Source organism: Lissotriton helveticus, chromosome 1_1, assembly GCF_964261635.1.
Source record: "Lissotriton helveticus chromosome 1_1, aLisHel1.1, whole genome shotgun sequence".
In the NCBI taxonomy this organism is placed as follows: domain Eukaryota; kingdom Metazoa; phylum Chordata; class Amphibia; order Caudata; family Salamandridae; genus Lissotriton; species Lissotriton helveticus.
In genome coordinates, this window is record NC_136057.1 from 175,031,777 (window position 1) to 175,044,857 (window position 13,081).

Below are 13,081 nucleotides of genomic sequence, written 5' to 3' on the forward strand. Positions count from 1 at the left end.
ACAAGTCTTCTATAATAGCAAGACATGTATTGAAAGTTGCAATGTTGATACATCAGCATATACCAGCATCAGCATCTTTACTTACTTACTTATTTACTCATGCTTTAGAAGACAGGTGGGTGGATGTGTACATTTTTAAGTTGAAACCCCACCCCCTCCACTTTGTGAAGGACATTTGAAGCAGTTGCATCTGACTTGAGATGGACACCTAGTACAGTTCTGAAGGGCTGCAGTCTAGTGAGAGACTTCATACTGATTCTTCTGACTCGAGAAGGACCTCTTGTAATTATTTGAGGTACTTTGCTATATGAAAGGCCAAACCACATGGCTTTGCCAATACTTGTTTTACCTTAAGTGGCTGTGCAGTTAGCCCTCAAACCATACACAGATGCAGTGCTTTCCCACCAGCAACTGGTTTCCTAAAAGATATGGAGAGAATCAGAGCTGGGCGGTGGTCGCACGTTGTTCTTACTCACCCCTGAGGCGGAAAGCCGGGGGCTCTCTTCACTATCTCTTGCATTCTGACATTTATTGGTTTGTTTGCAGTACTCTTTTTAATACCTGTAAAATATTTTAAATTGTTCTATTTTAACTGCTTACAAATATTATTTCCTCGCTGCAAGACTAACATTGCTCCGAGGCCCCTCGAGGACATTGCCTGACCGGTGCAGCCGATTTTGGTGCTGACGCCGGCAGGTTAGAAAGGTCGCCATCTTGGGAAGGAAGGAAGGAAGAGGGTAGCGGTCCAGTTGTTGGACGCTCCCCGGACGAAAAGGTATTTAGTCCCGCTTTCCCGCCAAAGCCCAGATTTGTTCTTACTCACCCCTGAGGCGGAAAGCCGGGGGCTCTCTTCACTATCCCTTGCATTCTGACATTTATTGGTTTGTTTGCAGTACTCTTTTTAATACCTGTAAAATATTTTAAATTGTTCTATTTTAACTGCTTACAAATATTATTTCCTCGCTGCAAGACTAACATTGCTCCGAGGCCCCTCGAGGACATTGCCTGACCGGTGCAGCCGATTTTGGTGCTGACGCCGGCAGGTTAGAAAGGTCGCCATCTTGGGGAGGAAGGAAGGAAGAGGGTAGCGGTCCAGTTGTTGGACGCTCCCCGGACGAAAAGGTATTTAGTCCCGCTTTCCCGCCAAAGCCCAGATTTGTTCTTACTCACCCCTGAGGCGGAAAGCCGGGGGCTCTCTTCACTATCCCTTGCATTCTGACATTTATTGGTTTGTTTGCAGTACTCTTTTTAATACCTGTAAAATATTTTAAATTGTTCTATTTTAACTGCTTACAAATATTATTTCCTCGCTGCAAGACTAACGTTGCTCCGAGGCCCCTCGAGGACATTGCCTGACCGGTGCAGCCGATTTTGGTGCTGACGCCGGCAGGTTAGAAAGGTCGCCATCTTGGGGAGGAAGGAAGGAAGAGGGTAGCGGTCCAGTTGTTGGACGCTCCCCGGACGAAAAGGTATTTAGTCCCGCTTTCCCGCCAAAGCCCAGATTTGTTCTTACTCACCCCTGAGGCGGAAAGCCGGGAGATCTCTTCACTATCCCTTGCATTCTGACATTTATTGGTTTGTTTGCAGTACTCTTTTTAATACCTGTAAAATATTTTAAATTGTTCTATTTTAACTGCTTACAAATATTATTTCCTCGCTGCAAGACTAACGTTGTTCCGAGGCCCCTCGAGGACATTGCCTGACCGGTGCAGCCGATTTTGGTGCTGACGCCGGCAGGTTAGAAAGGTCGCCATCTTGGGGAGGAAGGAAGGAAGAGGGTAGCGGTCCAGTTGTTGGACGCTTCTCGCCTTCTCCCACTGGATAAAAGGATGACGTCTTCCCGTCCGCGCAGCGGACGGGCGCAGCGGGCGCGCCGGCGGCGCGCCGAAGGCGCGCCAAAGGCAAGCGGCCTACCGTCCGCGGCCTACCGGGGCACGGGGCCAGAACCCCTGCCCTTTTCTTCCCGAATGCCATAAATAGTAAGTCACATATTAGGTACTCTACTAAGGACATGCTTGCCATACGACCCAATGTTAAAGAGAGTTGTCGCCATACTATGTCAGTGGACTCTCCCACGTCACATTGTGCGACCTGCCATTTTACTATTTGTGGGGGAAAGAATGTTGAGCTGAAAGGGACGATTTTGAAAATGACACTACTTAATTGTAGATCCCTCAAAAAGCACAGATTAGAGATACATGATCTTGTGTTAGAGGGTGATCTTGATGTACTCTTTTTAACAGAAACGTGGCTTGATACAGCCTCGACTCCAGAAACCTTGGAGGCTGTCCCGGTAGGATATAGCCTGCTCAGAATAGATAGAGAAAAACAGAAGGGAGGAGGATTGGCTATAATTCACAAGAGCGACCTACACTGTACCTTAGAGAAGGCTATATTGCCTAACAGTGACGGTGGGTTTTTTGCGATAAAAGCAAGTCCCAAAAGTAATATTAATGGATTTCTTGTGTATCGGCCTCCTGGCAAGACTTCACAATTTGCCACTCAGCTGACAGAACTAATAACTCAGCATGCGCTCCGACATAAGAAATTTCTTATTTTGGGAGACCTCAATTTTCATTTTGAGGATCCCAATTGCAGGGAGGCACACGCCGTGGTGGATGCTCTGAAATCACTGTCACTAACACTACAATCTATTTCTCCATCGCACCAACTCGGCCATCTTTTAGACCCCGTTTTTGCTAACTGGGAGGGTATTAAAATCACCACTCCACTGCAAATTATATGGTCTGATCATTTTGTCATTCCCTTCGAGGTGGAAACTGTCCCACAGGAATGCAGTGCGACTAATCTCAATACGACCAATCCTAGATCCTTGAAACGCAGAGACTGGAAGAACTTTACGGAGGAAAAGTTTAGATCTGCCCTACGTAGAGAATCTCCTCCTCCCAACGACACTCTGCTCAAGGCATGGGATGGTTATGAAAAATGGATGTCCAGGGCTCTGGACACAGTAGCACCATGGACACTTAAACCCCCTGCCAGGAAGACTCAAACGGCTCCATGGTTCTCCAAAGAACTTAAAGAAGCTAAAGCCAAATGTAAAAACACTGAACGTGGCTGGAGAAAAAATTATGATCCAGAGGACAAGCTAAAATATAAAAATGAATTAAAAATTTATCATAAACTCATAAGAGCAGCTAAAGGTGTGCATTTCAAAGAACGCATTGAATCCGCAAAAAACCCTACTAAGGAACTTTTTTCAATATATAAAGAGCTCACGGTCCCTACCAGACTTGAGGCCCGAGACACTTACTCTAATGAATTATGTGATGAGATTGCGGACTTTTTTGTGAAAAAAGTGGATTCAATACATGGCACTTTTACAGATAGCACACCTGTTCAACACTCGATAGTGAGAAATGCTTCCGCTACCAAGCCCCATCTAACAAGCTTCTTAATCCCTGAGAGGTCAGATCTGCTCTCCATTATGAGAGGAATCCACTCTGGATCCCCTCTTGATGTAATCTCTCCTAATCGCTGTATGGGAGCTTTTGATGGCATGATCGAGCAGATTGAACATCTAATCACTCTCTCTTTCCAGGAGTGTCATGTGCTGGACGTTTGGAAAACTGCACAGGTTATACCCCTGAAAAAGAAAGCGAACATTCACATTTCCCAACTGCAAAACCTCCGTCCTATCTCTCTCCTCCCCTTTTGTGGGAAAGTTGTGGAGAAGGCAGTGAATAGGCAACTTATGAAATTCATTGAAGAGAACTCTTGTCTCCATTCAACCCAGTCAGGGTTTAGAGCAGGATATTCAACCGAATCCGCGGCCCTCTTTTCCACAGAATGTCTAAGACAACTTGTTGATGAGGGGCAGACAGCAGCGTTGGTGTTATTAGATCTTAGTGCAGCATTTGACACCGTGCTGCACTCAACGCTGCTGTCTCGCCTCTCCGACATGGGAATAGAGGGTCCAGCCCTGGAATGGATAAAATCTTTTTTGGAAAACAGGAGTTTTCAGGTGCATTGCCCTCCTTATAAATCATCCCTTCGCAAGTTGAGACATGGGGTTCCACAGGGCTCAAGCTTGAGCCCCACGCTGTTTAATATTTATATGGAGCCTCTGGCACATGTTGTGGAAGCCTATGGTGTGGATACACATATGCTGACGATACCCAACTAATAATTAAACTTGCCAACAACCAGCCAGAGGAAGCCACTAACTTCTCCAACTGTATGCGGGCTGTGGCAGGGTGGATGAACAGCAACTGCCTACGCCTAAACGGCGACAAAACTGAGTTGTTGGTGGTTGGTAGGTCCCCCTCCACTTGGTCGCAGGACTGGTGGCCGACGGAATTAGGGGCAATCCCCCGCCCAGCGGAGGTTGTTAGAAATTTAGGAATTATGATAGATGCGGAGCTTTCCTTTAAGCAACAGATTAGTAAAATCACGGGAAAATGCTTTGGAATATTGAAAACTCTCCGCAAAGTTCTTGACCTGCTCCCCATTGGTGCCAGGAAGAAACTTATTCATGCCCTAGTCACACCACATCTGGACTATGGCAATGCCCTTCTCCTAGGCCTGAGCAAAAAAGGCATTCAACAACTACAGTGTGTCCAAAATGCCGCCGCCCGCCTGGTACTTAATCTTCCACGCAGGGCATCTGGAAAGACGGCATTGTGCAAACTTCATTGGCTCCCCATTGTGGAGCGCATTAAGTTTAAGGCACTCTGTATTGTTCATCGCATCGCCCAGGGAAAAGGCCCAGACTATCTGCAAAACCTCCTCACCACTCATCGCCCCATCCGAAATCTTAGATCTGCCGGAGTGATGTTATTCCAACTACCTCGTGTCCGCAAGACCAGGATGGGAGGTAGCTCCTTCCGCTTCTTAGAAAGTAAACATTGGAACAGCCTCCCCTTGAATCTTCGGATGGAGCCCTCCGAAATAAGATTCAGACAAAATTTAAAAACTTACCTTTTTCCCAAGTAAATAAGTGCCTTGTTGTAGCCCGGGATTTTAGTTTGACCCGGTTTTGGCCTTCTTAGGGAGTAGTAGCATATCTTAGCGCGGGGACACACCGTCTCAGGTGTAACCAGGCGCTTTAAAAATGGTTTTATTATTATTATTATTATTATTACTGGTGTGATGGCTTTGACTAAAAGAACCATCCAAAAGCAATAGGAAGTCAGGGGCAGCAGCACATGGTATGGGGCACATTTGTTCAAGGCCTCTGTCATTTACTGCATTACTCCATTTCATCTCTCCCTCTCTGGACACAGAGCTCAAGTTGCACTCTCACTTGATGGAGCAGGAGCAGGCAGGGCACCTTGCTGCCTTCACCCTTCTACAGGTTTGAAGTGTGCTGCTGCTGGGTATTTGTGTGCCTGCTGCAGCCCTCCTGCAGCTGCAAACCATCACAGACCTCTTCCAGCAGCTGCCTGTCAGCCCACCGTGGGCACACAGACTCTCCCTCCCAACTCACACCCCTCAGACCTGCCTGCCAAGACTCTGTCCCTCCAGTAACCACAATCTCAGCCCCTCCCCCCACAAAATTCACAAGGGGAGTAGAAACAAAGATCTGGGCCACAGTGTGCCCTATAAAAATTCTCAGCTGGTTGTCTGTCAACTAACAGCAGCCATTATAGGGCAGTCGGGGCCCCTTTTCCTTGGCACCGGCTGCTTCTCTCATACATGCCAATAGACCTGATTCAGTGGGAGGCTCCCAATTTTTGAAGCAAAAAATTGCATTATTTTGCCTGAAATCACCTCTGCTTCAATAGAAGTCAATGGGGGAAATACAATCTCCTGATTTTTTATTTTTAAATCTCCCTCTTTCCTTTTCTAAAATGCTTTGATTACTTCCCGGTAATAGCATTACTCTGAGCGCTTCTCTTGTGATGATTTACAGGGGCATCACAGCGAGAGGGACGAAGGGGTAATGTTGGCATGGATGCTCTCTGGCTGCTGCTCCATTGTGGCCCTCTCTGTTGTGCAAACAGACCACACTTTCCACCAGGTCTGCTCCCAAACCCCCACAGCCCACTCCCACTTCTGGTGTAGTTACTAGAGCCCAAGCAGGATAAGGAGTGATAACAACACTGGAAACTGATGCTGTATCTATTCCTCCTTCTGCATCCACAGCTAGAGGTGGGCGAGCAAAAATATTGAAAGGGAGAGCCAGGGTCTGCTGGATCTAAGGGCCCGATTCACAGAATGAACTTAAGACTCAATCCTAAACTTACTACTATTTTGGTATTCAGAGAATGCACTTACTACTTTTGGTATTCACAGAAGTTAGGATTTTGTCTTAACCGCATGCGTGCGGCGGCTATTTTTGCACTACGGGGCTTTTTTCAAAAAGCCGCGTTACATGACGAGCTGAGCTCGTCATCAGCGTGCAAGCGGCACAACTCATGACGAGCTCAGCTCGTCATGAGCGCCGAAGGGGTTAAGTTTGTCTTAAGACAGACTTAAGACAGACTTAAGACAGACTTAAGACAAAATCCTAACTTCTGTGAATACCAGAAGTAGTAAGTGCATTCTGTGAATGCCAAAATAGTAGTAAGTTTAGGATTGAGTCTTAAGTTCAATCTGTGAATCGGGCCCATAGAGCCTGTGCACGAGCCGAGGCATGAAAATATGTAGGGGCAGATTTACGAGTCCCGTGCGCCACATTTGCACCGCCATTGCGTCACTTCTGTGATGCAGCGGCGGCGTAAACCATGCGTCACGTTGCGCCCTATTTACAACGTGGCACATCTAGGGAGATGCATCACGTTGTAAAGCCCTGCGCCACATGAAACCAGTGCCTCGGAAAAGTGCCTGAGTGAAATCTACAAGATTTCACTCCGTCATATTTCTGACAGCGCTGCGTCAAAACCTTGTGCCTGCTTGAAGCAGGCGTAAGGCGTGACACACCATGTTGAGGATAGGCCAGGTTGGAACAGTGCTGGAGTTGCGTCACGCCCGTGACACAACTCCAGCACTGCACCAACCTAATGCCAGCAGATGCGACACGCATCTGTTTATCCTTGCGCCATGATGGGCCGCATTGTAAATGCGACGCATCTGTGGTGGCGCAAAGGTGAACTTGCGTCACGCATCTTATCTTTCCTGGCGCTTTCCTGCTGATTTGCAGGGATGCGCCAGGAAACATAAATCTGCCCCGTAGTGTGCAAATCGTGCAACAGACTACGTAAAAGAATGATAAAGTCTCTTCGAAATTCGAAATGTGTAGCTCCTTAACACGTGGAAGGGCTTCATTTTAGTACATTACATTATATAACTATTTATTAAAAGCAACTTCAAATATGTGATTTTAAGATGTGTGCTGTCCAAACACCTCTCCTGTGTTTGAATTAATAGACTATAATGCTGTGTCATATATAATAAGAATCTAGTCCACATGTAGGGTACACATGACAATGGCATTGTTGTCAGGACGCGGGAGCATGAACATTTCTAAGTTAATGTATACAAAACTATCTCTTTTAATAGATGCCTTGCAATGTAGTGATATATTCCGATGGACTTAGGGTGAAACGCTTCCAAGTGTTAGAGAAAACCCTTTTTTGAATTCTGAAGAGACTTTATCATATGTTTACATGATGTTTGTTTCATGATCACATGATAAACATGTTCATGGGTTGACTTGTGCGGGGGACTCTTAAAGTCAAGCCAGACCCTTGGCTCGAATTTGGCTCAACCTTGTCCTCTTTAATTTGTTGGCCCGGCCACCACTATGAGAAAACAGCCTGGCATTAATCCCAGCTTCCCCGCTTGAGTAAACTGTGTGATCTTAGACAGTGGCGTAATGCAGTGCAGTGATATAATCTGAAGTACTAAGGTGAAACGCTTCGACACATTAAGAAATTGTCCCACTCCCAGCTTCCCACTTAACCAAACTGTGTGCTCTTTGGCAAATATTTCAGGATGTGCCCTGTTAAAAACCCTCTCTTGTTTTTGGTTTATTTGACTATAATGTTACATCACATAGAATAAAAAACGAAGCCACATACAAGGTTGTGCATGACAAGTGACTTTTCTCTTGGTTCACTAATTGCATTGTTGGGGTAGGGGGCAGGAATGTTTTACGTTCATGTTTAAAAACTATCACCTTCAATACTTGCCTCTCATGCGGTGACATAATGTGAACCACCAAGGTGCAACACTTTGGCATGTTTAAGGAATAGCTGCTGGATAGAATGAAGCACCGTTTTATTTGGCCGGTGTTTTCTGGTGCTCAGCACCGGCACTTAATCATCAACACCGGTGCTTTTCATGAGCACCCGTTAAGGACCCATTTATTTATGGTAGGCCCGGGCAGATGAAGTGATTTGCCCATTATCACAGGATGTTGAGCTGATGCCGAGACTAGAACCTTGTTCCCCAGCTCTGAAGTCAGCAGCTCTGGCCATTATGCCACATCTTCTCCCCACTTCCATGGTTAGTAGTTGGTTCTGTTTTAGGCGGCGCTAACTTGAGCAATGGGCTGGTGCAAGCTGCCTCCTGAAGAGAGCCCCAGCACTTATTGTTTTACAATTTAACCACTGGATTGAAGCTTGCACCTATCTCAGCAGACGGAGGTCCTGCACTTGTGTCTGGCAGAGGTGCGCACTTTCCTCTGATAAGCTTTCACTTGAATCTTCAGAGAGGTGCACTTGGACCCCCTCCAGCCTTCAAAAACAGAAGGAGGCAGCCACGGTCAGCTATACCTCCTTTTCTCACAGGCACCACGGAAGAGGATGTGGTCCGTCGGCTAGACAGCCGACTTTGGGGCTGGAAACCAGTGTTCGAGCCTCGGGGTCGCGTCCAAATGCTGTGATTATGGGCAAATCACTTAATCTCCCCATGCCTAAATGTGTAATTTAAATATGGTGCTCATGTAAAGCGCTCCAATACTTTCGGATCGTGTTTGCGCTATATAAAAATGGAATAAACAGTTAACGCATGGGAGCGCCTTGAACCCTCCCCCGGTTCTGCCCCAGAGCCACAGTATAAGGCTGTTAAAGCCTGACTGTCTCTGTGCTTGGTGTGCCATTGGCCAGGCCTTCACGTGCTCAACTCTCCTGGTCACACAACGGTAAGTCTTTCATGCACCACCTTCACGGCACCACGTCTGCCTCAATTACTTACTGTTAATTGCATTACTCTGGATCCGTCTCTTTGTTTGCCTAATTACTAACTGAGGTTGTTGTGTGTCGTAGACACACCCACACCAAGCACTTTAATCCTAACCGCCTCCCACCCTCAGCACATCCTGTTTTAATTGACGCAAGGCTTCCCGTACACAGTTGGCCTGGTCCCAACAGGGCCAGAGGGAGGGGCTAAATCATCAAAGCGAGAGACGGGCTCAGAGTAATGCAATTACCGGTAAGTTATTGAAGTTTTACCTCCTCATTGCTTAAGTACTAAATGAGGCATCACAAGCAAGCAATGATAAAACCAGGGCAATGGATTCTCCATCCTCAACATAATCTTGTTTATTGAGAATTGGTTCTTTTTTCTGTTTACTTTGTTGAAGAAAGAACCTTGGACCTACCACATTCTCTGCCCCATTTCCTGCCTCACCCTGCCATGTTTTACAAAGGGAGAGTGTGTAGCCCATGTCGCTGCTCTACGTATGTCTGATGAGGATGCCCCGTGACTCAGCTAGAGAAGGAGAAATGCCCCTAGTTGACACCACCACAACTCCTGCTGGTAGAGGAACTCCGGCTTCTCTAGAGGCTATGGGGAAGATTTACAAGTCCCTTGCGCCTCTCTTACCCCGCCGTTGCGTCACTTTTGTGATGCAGCGGCGGCACAAAAGATGCGCCATGCTGCGGGATATTTACAATGTGACGCATCTGGGAGATGCTTCACGTTGTAAAGCCCTGCACCAGAAGTAGGCGTTCCTGCGCAGGGGGGGGGGGGGGGCATTCCGGCGCAGGAACGCCTTCCAAAAGTGACTGAGTGAAATCTACAAGATTTCACTCAGTCACTTTTGGGCCCATGCTGCATCAACACCCTGCGTCTGCTTGAAGCAGGTGTAAGGATTGACGCAGCATTGTAAAGATAGGGCCCCCCAGAGCATTACTGGAGCTGCGTCGCGCTTGCAACGCAACTGCAGCAATGCGCCGCCTTTACAGCATAGATGCGTCACGCATCTGTGCCGTTTTTGCCCCATGGTACGCCGCATTGTAAATGCGACGCATCTATGGTGGCGGAGCCGTGGCGCACAATAACTGGTGCATCCCTGCTGATATGCAGGGATGCGCCAGTTATTGTAAATCTGCCCCTTTGGGTTTTAAGGCGCGGACTCATCTGTGCAGGGTTGGGCTGAGGGCTTTAAATCGTACCGAGCCAGACTGAAGTTAACAAATAGAGTTGAAGAAGCTCTAACCTCATAGACTCTATCTAGTTAAATCTGTGCTGCATGTCTTACATCCTGATATTGGAGGCTTAACTCCTCTGAAGTCTCTGGACTTGGACAAAATACAGGCAGCACCACCTCCTGCTTGGTATGAAAAGGAGAACTAACCTTAGGGATAAACAATGGATCCGGATGAAGCACAATTTTTGTCATCAAATATCTGAAAGAAGGGATGATTACTGGATACGCAGTCTACCGCCCCTAGCCTCCTCCCTTTAGCGATAGCCACTAGAAGAAAAGTTATTGATGTAAGAATTCTAATGTCCACTGAATCGAAAGGTTCGGAAGGGGTTTCTTCAAGGAGTGAAGAACCAGGAGAAGGTTCCAAGAGGGATAGAAGGGTTGAGTGGATGGCCTGATTCTATGAAAGCCCTTAAATAATCTTTGACCCAACTCCTAATCATCCGGCAGATAACCCGTAGAGGCTGGCTGCCAACTGGACCTCAAGGGTAGAAACTTTAAGGCTCAGGGCAAACCCATCCTGTAGAAGGTGCAGGACTTGCACCAGATCCACAGAGCGTGCCGTGAGCTGTCTGGAGGTCCAACATCTTCTAATGCCAGACCAATGTCTAGTGCTTGAGGAGAGGGGAGAGGCTTGAATGGAAGAGGCTATTCTCTCAGAAAGATCCCCCCTTTCAACCTTCAAGATGTGAGCTGCAGCTTATTTAATGCACTGATACGGAGGGCGGGAAAGTCAGAGGGGAGGAGATTATTAAAAGGAACGACTTCCTGTTGGTCTTCATCACCATTATCAGAGGAAACCAGACAGAGCAGGGCTTGAGTGGATCTCTCCTTCCCCAACGTGACTAAAAGCCCAGGATCAGGGGAAGTGGAGGGAATGCGTATAAAAGAGCCCTCGGCCAAGGACAAGAAAGCGCGTCTAAAGCCAGGAATCGCTCCCTCTTGACCTCAAGAGGAGGGAAGCATTTTGCGTCAAAGCAAACGTGTCCAAAGCTGGCCGGCCTCACCTCTTACAGATGTGGCCAAAGACCTGCTGGCTCACACAAAACTCACCTGAGGAAGGAATTTCCCTGCTTAGCCTGTCTTCCACTAAATTTGTTGTTCCCTGGATGTAAACTGTCAATCAATCAATCAATCATGCCATTTGTATAGCGCACTACTCACCCGGGAGGGTCTCAAGGTGCTTGGGAGGAGGGGTATGCTACTGCTCGAACAGCCAGGTCTTGAGTTGTTTCCTGAAGGCGAGATGGTCCTGGGTCAGCCGAAGGTGGATGGGGAGGGAGTTCCAAGTCTTGGCAGCCAGGTAAGAGAAGGATCTTCCTCCGGCGGTGGCTCTTCGGATGCGTGGTACGGCTGCGAGGGCGAGGCTGGTGGACCGTAGGTGGCGGGTGGGCGTGTAGAAGGTCAGGCGGTCGTTGAGGTACTTGGGGCCCAGGTCGTGGAGAGACTTGTGTGCGTGGTTGAGGAGCCGGAACGTGATCCTCTTGTCGACGGGGAGCCAGTGCAGGTTCCTCAGGTGGCTGGAGATGTGGCTGCGTCGGGGGACATCCAGGAGGAGTCGGGTGGAGGCGTTCTGGATGCGCTGGAGTCTTTTCTGTAGCTTGGCTGTGGTTCCGGCGTAGAGGGCGTTTCCGTAGTCCAGTCGGCTGGTGACGAGTGCCTGGGTGACAGTCTTCCTGGTCTCGGTCGGGATCCAGCGGAAGATCTTGCGAAGCATACGCAGGGTGTTAAAGCACGATGAGGAGACGGCGTTGACTTGTCTGGTCATCGAGAGGGAGGGGTCCAGGATGAAGCCCAGGTTGCGTGCGTGGTCGGTTGGCTTGGGTGCGGTGCCCAGGGCTGGGGGCCACCAGGAGTCATCCCAGGCGGAGGGCGAAGATCCCAGGATGAGGACTTCCATCTTGTCCGAGTTCAGTTTCAGGCGGCTGTCCTTCATCCACTCGGCGACGTCTTTCATCCCTTCGTGTAGGCAGGTTCTGGCGGTGTCGGGGTCTCTGGTGAGGGAGAGGATCAGCGGGGTGTCGTCGGCGTAAGAGATGATGTTGAGGTTGTGCTGGCGTGCGATGGCTGTGAGAGGTTTCATGTAGATGTTGAAGAGGGTGGAGCTGAGTGAAGATCCTTGCGGGACGCCGCAGATGACTTCGGTGGCCTCGGAGCGAAACGGGGGGAGGCGGACTCTTTGTGTTCTTCCGGCGAGGAACGAGATGATCCACTCCAGTGCCTTCTCTTGGATACCGATGTTACTGAGGCGCTGGACTAGGGTGCGGTGGCAGACCGTGTCGAACGCAGCGGAGAGGTCCAGGAGGATAAGGGCCACTGTTTCCCCCTTGTCAAGCAGGGTCCGGATGTCGTCGGTGGCTGCGATGAGGGCGGTCTCGGTGCTGTGGTTGGCTCTGAAGCCGGACTGCGAGGGGTCGAGGGATCCGTTCGTCTCGAGGAAGGTGGTCAGCTGTCTGTTGACGATCTTCTCGATGACTTTAGCAGGAAAAGGGAGGAGCGAGATGGGGCGGAAGTTTTTGAGATCGGTGGGGTCCGCTGTAGGTTTCTTCAGGAGGGCGCTGATCTCGGCGTGCTTCCTGCTCTCCGGGAAGGTGGCGGTGTTGAAGGAGGCGTTGATGATGTTCCGGAGTTGGGGTGCGATGGTGGAGTCGGCCTTGTTGAAGACGTGGTGTGGGCAGGGGTCGGTCGGTGATCCGGAGTGGAGGGTGTTCATCGTGCGGGCTGTGTCTTCGGTGGTCACCG